General features: G+C 42.0%; 2 non-coding genes across 2 annotated transcripts; both read right to left on the minus strand.

Moving 5' to 3' along the window:
• Nucleotides 1-2570: 2570 nt before the first annotated feature.
• Trnac-gca lies at nucleotides 2571-2642 on the minus strand. The gene has a single exon. It is a non-coding gene; the product is annotated as a tRNA-Cys (tRNA).
• An 846-nt stretch (nucleotides 2643-3488) lies between these two features.
• On the minus strand, nucleotides 3489-3560 carry Trnac-gca. The gene has a single exon. It is a non-coding gene; the product is annotated as a tRNA-Cys (tRNA).
• Nucleotides 3561-8390: the final 4830 nt, after the last annotated feature.

Here is an 8390-nt window from a genome sequence, read left to right on the forward strand (position 1 = left end):
AGACTCCTATAGTGAAAGAATTAATATCAAGAATCAATAAATGGGATGGATTCAAACTAAAATGCTTTTTCTCAGCAAAAGAAACAATCAATGATGTCAATAGAGAGCCTACAATTTGGGAACAAATTTTTACCACACGCATGACAGATAGAGCACTAATCTCTAGGATATGTAAAGAACCCAAAAATCTTAACACCAAAAAGATGAATAACCCAATCAATAAATTGACCAAGGACCTGAATAGACACTTCTAAGAAGAAGATGCACAATCAATCAGCAAATATATGAAAAAAAGGTCAACATCTCTAGCAATTAGAGAAACGCAAATCAAAACTACTCTAAGATTTCATCTCACTCCACTCAGAATGGCAGCTATTAAGCATACAAACAACAATAGGTGTTGGTGAGGATGTTGGGGGAAAGGTACACTCATACACTGCTGGTGGGACTACAAATTGGTGCAGCCAACATGGAAAGCAGTATAGAGATTCATTGTGAAACTATGAATCTTTGACCCAGCTATCCCACTCCTTGGTTTCTACCCAAAGGACTTAAAAACAGCATATTACAGGGACACAGCCACATCAATGTTTAAGGTGCACAATTCACAATAGCTAAACTGTGGAACCAACATAGATGCCCTTCAGTAGATGAATGGATAAATGAAGTGTGGTATATATACACAATGGAATATGATTCAACATTAAAAGAGAATAAAATCATGGCATTTGCAGGTAAATAGATGGAGTTGGACAATATAATGCGAAGTGAAGTTAGCCAATCCCAAAAGACCAAATGCCAAATGTTTTCTCTGATTTAAGGATGCTGATTCATAATGTGGTTGGGGGCAGGGAGGGGGGAGACAACATGGTGAGAGGATTAAATGAATTCTAGATACGGCAAAGGTATGGGAGGGAAAGGAGGGAGCATGAGGGTAGGAAAGACGATGGAATGAGATGGACATCATTACCCTAAGTACATGTTTGAAGACACGAGTGGTGTGACTCTACTTTGTGTACAACCAGAGATATGAAAAATTGTGCTCTTGCGCTGGGGATGTGGCTCAAGTGGTAGCGCGCTCGCCTGGCATGCGTGCGGCCCGGTTCGATCCTCAGCACCACATGCAAACAAAGATGTTGTATCTGCCGAAAAACTAAAAATTAAATATTAAAAAATTCTCTCTTAAAAAAAATGTGCTCTACATGTATAATATAAATTGTAATGCATTCTGCTGTCACATATAACAAATTAAAATTTAAATTTTTTTTAAAAAACCCCTTCAACATTAAGAATCTATTGTCATATACAACTAAAAAGAAAAAAAATTTTAAAAAGAATCAAGTAGAACATAATACAACAGTACTGGGAGATAGTAACACACCTCTCTTATCACTGGATAAAACATTCAAACACTAACTAAATAAAGATGCTACAGAACTAAAAAACACAATTAATAATTTGAACTTAACAGACATATAGAATATTTCATCCATCAATGTCTGAATTCACTCTCTTGTAAATACCATATGGAATATTTTCTAAAGCAGACCATGTTTTAGGACAAAGCATACCTTAACAAATAAAAAAACAGAAAATACCTTCATTCTATCAGATCATAATGGAACGAAATTAGAAATCTACAACAAAGATAAGATCAAAAAAATAAAAATCACTCTAATACATGGAGACTTAATAATACACTTTTGAATGATGAATGGCTAACAGAAGGAAAATTTTAAAATTCTTAGAGGTAAATGAGACTAATGATACAACATGTCAAAACATTTGGCACAGTATGGAGGCGGTTCTCAAAGCATCGCGCTCATACTTCAAAGGAACAGAAAGACCAAATAATCTAACATCACATCTCTATAAAAAGCCCTATAAAAGTAAGAACAAACCCTATAAAAGTAAGCCCCATAAAAGTAAGAACAAACTAACACCCAAACCAGTAGAAGACAAGAAATAATTTAGATCAAAGCTGAAATCAGTGAAATTCAGTGAGCACTGACTGTAACTGGATGGGAACCCTCCTGACATCTGCCGCCTCCTTCAGGTCTTCACCTCCTCATTTGCTGGTCCTTGTTAACACAGTCTCAGCCCCGTCCCCCACCATAGACTGCCAGTTAGGGACCTGGGAATGCAGAAACACATCTCATCACCCAGTGGCCAGCTCTGGGCCAAACCAAGCATGATTTTTCCTTGACTATGAACAAAAGATGAAAGTGGGGTGTGCAGGAGTAGAAGAAAAGAAGATGCACAGGGAAGTGGGAAGGAAGCCACTCCAAGTGGCTTCTGAGACCTGCTGTGTGTGCACTGTACTCATGAAGTGGGGGACTTCAAGTCAAGGTGGTCTTGGAGCTCTTGGGAGATGATCATAGGGTAGTAGGGTTGAGGACATAGGCCCTATACATAAAAGGAATATCATTGTGACCCCATGTCATGGAGCTCCAAGAAGCAGGATCTAAGGTGGTTTCAATAAATGCCAAGCAATGGAGATCTCCCAGTGTCACTCATGACCCACCTAAGAGGTACCTGGTTAAGGTAGCTACCAAAATAGTACATAAATGAGGGGGCACCTGGATTTGAACCAGGGACCTCTTGATCTGCAGTCAAATGCTCTACCCCTGAGCTATACCCCCACTTAAGTGGAACCTCTCATTAGCTCCTCTTTATCCGGGGCAGTGCACCCAGGCTACTGTGATTTATAATACAGTTTTCTATGCATGTTCTAGCAAGTGACAGCTTTCTCCACTGAAGTCTATTCTCCTCTCTTGCATCTCCAACCTCAACTACACCCTCTCAGCTCCTCTCCCTTCTCAGACTGAGCTGGTGGAACCACCTTTGCACCTGGGAAGCACACCTGACCCCAGCATTTCCCTAAGTCCACACACCATGATCAGACAAGAGCTGCTGGGCCTGTTCTTCAAAGAACCTCACACACAGCTGAGGAAGAGACTTCTCCATACTCCAAGGCCTCGAGGGGGGGGGCTCGTTATTTCACTCCATTTCTCATTCCCTCAACATACAATCATAGAGCTTGTTAGGTGCTAGACCCTGTCATCCATGTTGAGGTCAGAGACACAGGGAAGATATAGTCCTTGTTCCTCAAAGAGTCTTAGTCCAAACAAAAGAGAAACTCAGGAACAAAATGTTTCCACAGAGGTCTCAGGGAGAAAGGAGCCCTGCTCAGGCATCAGGGGGACCTTCGGAGGATCCATTGCCTTGGAGGACAGCCTGTGACACAGCATGAACAGCCATGCCCTAGAGTAACCTCACAGCTTGCCCTACTGCTGTCTCCTTCTGGAGAGGATGACACAGATGTGGACTGAGCAGAATCCACAGCCCAAGGGGTATATATTGAAGTTAATGCCTGTGACACTGCAGGGGGATAAAGTTTATATAGATGACTTGGGTCATTATGTAACTCATGGTCATTTACTACTTCAGAAAATATTATCTCTGGCATCTAAAAGATGATTCTAACAAGGGGGCACCTGGATTTGAACCAGGGACCTCTTGATCTGCAGTCAAATGTTCTACCCCTGAGCTATACCCCCTGCTGCTATGGATGTGTAATAAGCACCTTAAACCTGGATGGCCACACCCTGGATCCTCCACCTAGAGATGTGCGCTTGCTAGTGTCTGCCTTCATAGGCTTCCTTCCTGCTAGGCCACACCCCTTCCTGTCTACACACCTGTAGGTGTAATCAACACCCTTCCTAGAGGAGGAGTGGGCATAAAAATGATGGATGTCTGCAGCAGGAACCTCCTTCACTCTCAACTAGAAAAACCAGACCATAGAGCAGGCTGCTCAGCAGACTCTCTAGAGGTGAGGATGGGGCCTGGGATGGGCATGAGAAAACATTCTTGGTTCCTCCCTGACAACCCCTAACCCAACCCTCTGAGAAGGGATGGAGGGATCACGTGTGCCTCTAGCTGCTCCATGTGGGATTCTGACTCACTGACAGTTTGGAGGTACTCATTTAATCTGCACCTGTGTTAGTCAGCTCTTCATCACTGTGACCAAAATACCTGACAAGAACAACTTATAGGAAACAGCTTAAATGTGTGTTTAAGGCTCGCCATTTTGGAGGTGTAATCTGTGATCATAAGACTGAAATGTTCTGGGCCTTAGTGGAGGCAGAACATCACGGGAGAAGTTGATGGTGTAGGAAAGATGCTGGCTTGTGGCAGCCAGAAAGCAGAGACAGCAAGTGAGGCACCAGGGACAAAATACAAACCCCAGGGGCATGTCCCAAATCATCACTTCCTTTTGCTACTCCTCAATGCCTAGAGTCAGTTAGACTCTTCAGATTATTAATTTACTAAATGGACTAATGTGCTTTGGGGTTACAGTTCTCATAATCAAATTATTTAACTCTGAACATTCCTGCACTAATACTGGAGATTTGGGGGACACTGGAGATACAAACTATGACAGTGCCCTTTCATGCCATAGACCTGATTAGAGATGGAGTCACAGTGGAGTCCACATTGATGATGAAGCCTTCTGTTCACAAACGCTCTGGGCCAGGGGATAAACTGCCCCTCTGTCTCTCCTCTTCCTCCCCTCTCTCTCTCCATTTTCTCAATCCTTCAAGGTTCACAAAGAAGGAGCCTGAAGAGAGGATCCAGCCCACTGAAAGGTGAAGAAGTGGGAGTCCAGAGATCCACAGTCCCTGGAGCATGAACAGGACAGCAGCTGCAAACATGTGGTCGGTATGTTTAGGAGAGGCCAGCAGGTGACAGTGTCTTGAACCAAGGGCTGCCCACTGTGCAGACAATTGCTTAGCCCCAAGTTATCCCCGCATCCCTGTTCAGTCCTCCCTGATTAACACTGAGCCACTGTCAGTTATCCAGGACAGACTCTCATGTCTCTTTGTTCTAGAGAACTGGAGGGAACTGACTGCCCTCACTCAGACCTCATTCTCACCTTGAGTTGGCCCTGTCCTTCCCCAGAGACCTGTGTTACCACACCCAAGAATTCCACGGGACACTAGAAGTTTCACTCATTCTTAGTCAACTATGGAAACTGTAGATGCACCACAAACTGAGTAGAGACCCTTCTTCAGGCCATGGGTTCATCTTTCATTACCCAGAGGATGTTCGCTTGTCTCATGGGCTCTTCTTCTACCCATCCCGATTGCAGACATAATCTGAATTCCTTCCATACACTGAAGTCCCCTTCTCTACCCTCATTCGGTAGCTGATGGGTGCTGGGAGGCAAGTGTAGGGGTCATGCTGTTAGTCAGCCACTTCCACAATACTGCTTCACAACTAATATCCCCCAAATTTGATCATACAAAAAAAGTATTTATTCTCATGTGCTTAGATTGGCAGATTGGATGTCATTCAGTTGGTCTGGGCTGGGCTCAGATGGCTCTGCTTCAAGCTGTGGCTCCTCTGCACCTGGTCTCTCTTGTGAGTTGGGTTCATGTCTGTGCCATGAGTGTTCATTCTGGGCTCCCAGCCCGAGGAGCAGCAGCAGGTAGGGGGCACTTTCATGGCTGTGGCAGAAATGCAAAGGGGCAAGCCCAACTACCTTTCCAAGCAGGTTTTAATCCTGTCTCGTGTCACATACCACCAGCTCATTCGTGAAAGCAAGGCACAGGATAAGCCCTAGTTCAAGAGCAGGTTCCATCTCTAATGAAAGATCCATAAAGTCTCATGGCAAATGGCCAGATACAGGAATAAGCAGAAACTGCCCGCTGTGTCAGAGCCACATGCAAAATATACTCACCTCTCTCCAAGGCTCCAAAGCCTGAGTTTTCCAAATGCTCTCAGAAATCCGTACTACAATTCCTGAAGCTCTGGTTTCTTTTTCCCCCATATTTTTATTGGTGCATGATAATTGCACATGGTGGTTGGATTGTTGTAACAATTCATACATCCACAAAATACAACAATTAATTTGCCAGTATCATCCCCTAGTGTTTTCTCTTCCCTCCTTTCCTCCTTCTCTCTGGTTTCTTTCTGCTACCCCATTGCTTTCCCTTTGATTTTCATGACACCCCCCACAACCTTCCATCTCCTTTTTTCTCTGTATCTTCCATGTATGTGAGAAAACATATGACCTTGGACTTGTTGAGTTTTGGCTTATTTTGCTTAATATAATATTCTCAAATCCATCTTCCTGCATATATCATTATTTCATTCTTCTATGGCTGAATAGAACTTCATTGCATATATATGTCACGTTTTCTTTATATTTTCGAATACCAAGTTCCATAGTATGGTTTTTGTGAATTGTGCTGCTATAAACATGGATATGCATCTATCACTATAGTAGTTTCATTTTAATTCTTCAGGATAAATGCCAAGGAGTGGTATAGCTGGGTCATATAATGATTACACGCCTAGTCTTTTGAGGAAACTCCACACTCATTTCCACAGTGTTTGTACTAATTTACAATCCCACCAACAGTGTAAAAGTATTCCTTTTTCTCCACCGTCTTTCCAGGACTTACTATTGTTTGCATTCTTGATGGCTATCATTCTAACCCAGTGTAGTTTTGATTTACATTTCTCTAATTGATAAGGATGGCAATCATTTTATAATATTTTTATCAGCCATTTGTATTTATTCTTTTGAGAAGTGGCTGTTTAGTTCATTTCCCCATTTATTAATTGGGTTATTTGTGGGGTTTCTTTTGAGTTCTTTATATATTCTTGATATTAATTCTTTGTCAAAAGACTAGCTAACAAAGATTTTCTCTCATTCTATAAGTTCTTTCACATTCTTAATCATTTCCTTTGCTATGCAGAATATTTTTTCAGTTTGATTTCATCCCATTCATTAATTCTTGGCATTATTTCCTGAGTTTATGGGTCTTACTGAGAAAGTCATTGCCTGTACTTATATGTTGGAGTCTTGAACCTACATTCTGTTCTAGAAGTTGCATAATTTCTGATCGAATTCCTAGATTTTTGATTCATTTTGAGTTGAATTGGTACAGGGTGAGAAATAAGGATCTAGTGTCATTCTTCTATGTATAGAGAACCATTTCTCGCTGCACCACTTGTCAAAAAGACCATCTTCCCTCCAGTGTATGTTTTTCACACCTTTGTGATGGATCAGATGACTATGTCTGGATATATTTGTCTCTGTGTCTTCTATTCTGTTCCATTGGTCTATATGTCTATTTTATGTCAGCACCATGCAGTTTTTATTTTTATATCTCTGTAATATAATTTATTTGCTTTTTCAGCTTAGAATTGCTTTGGTTATTCTGGATCTTTTATACTTACAGATGAATTTTAGGACTGTTTTTTTTTCCTACTTTTGTGAAGAATATCATTGGTATTTTGATGAGGATTTCATTGAATCTTCATGTTACTATTGATAAAACAGCCATTTTAACCATACTAATTGTGCCTATCCTTGAACATGGAGGTCTTTCCATCCTCTTGTGTCTTGTGTTCTATTTTTTTCTTCAGTGTTCTATGGTTTTCATTGTAGGGGTCTTTTACCTCCTTGGTTAGATTTATTCTTAAGCTGGTGGTGTTTGAGACTATTGTGAATGGGATTATTTTCCTGATTTCTCTTGCAGCAGATTCTGCTGAGGGCCATTGCTAAGTAAGAATGACGCATGGCATGACCCAGGTCATTTGCAGTGTCATTGCATGTAAGGTGACCTTGCTCAAGGACCAGGGTGGATCCGGGTTTAGGGCAGATCGGGGTTTAGGGCGTTCCTGGTTTAGGACAATCCGGGTTTAGGGCGGTTCCAGGTTTAAGGTGTACCCTGCTGGGAATAGGGCGTATCCTGCTGCCTCAGGAGCACCTGCTCGTTGAGTTCTCCTTGAGTTCTCGTGGGATTCAGAGAGTATTTGGGATTTTGCCCAGAACGTGATTGGGGCCCAAAACGTGAATTCCCCCAGAATGTGTTTGTAGAGTGCCGGTGTGAGTTCGGGAATAAAGAATTGCTGTTTGAATCTACAAGGCTGTGAGTGGCTCGTGATTTTGTGCCCAGCCAGACTGTGGCATTTGGTGGCCTGTACGCGGAACGTCTGAAACTTGGAGGTAAGTGAAATTGCTCGCCCCTGAAGAAGAGCGAAAGAATGGGTGACCATTTCAAAAAACAATATGATCTTGTTTTGATTTATTTTGTTTTTATTTCAAGTTGCCTGTTCCTAGAAATTTCTCAGGCAAACTGGGGAAAATGGTTGACTCAAGGTTTGAAGTTGTTCACCCCCGAGGAAGAGAAATTGTTAGAGGAAGAAGGCACCCCAGTAAGACCAAGAACAGTTCGGACATATGTTGATACAATACAAAAATGTAGCCCATGGCTTTTTAAAGACGAGTTATTAAGTATATCAATGGGACCATCATGGTATCCTGTAGAAGGATTTTTCTTCAACAAGAAAGAGATGGCTAGTTCTGTTTACTA

The sequence above is a fragment of the Marmota marmota genome, unplaced genomic scaffold (genome assembly GCF_001458135.2).
Source record: "Marmota marmota marmota unplaced genomic scaffold, marMar, whole genome shotgun sequence".
In the NCBI taxonomy this organism is placed as follows: Eukaryota; Metazoa; Chordata; class Mammalia; order Rodentia; family Sciuridae; genus Marmota; species Marmota marmota.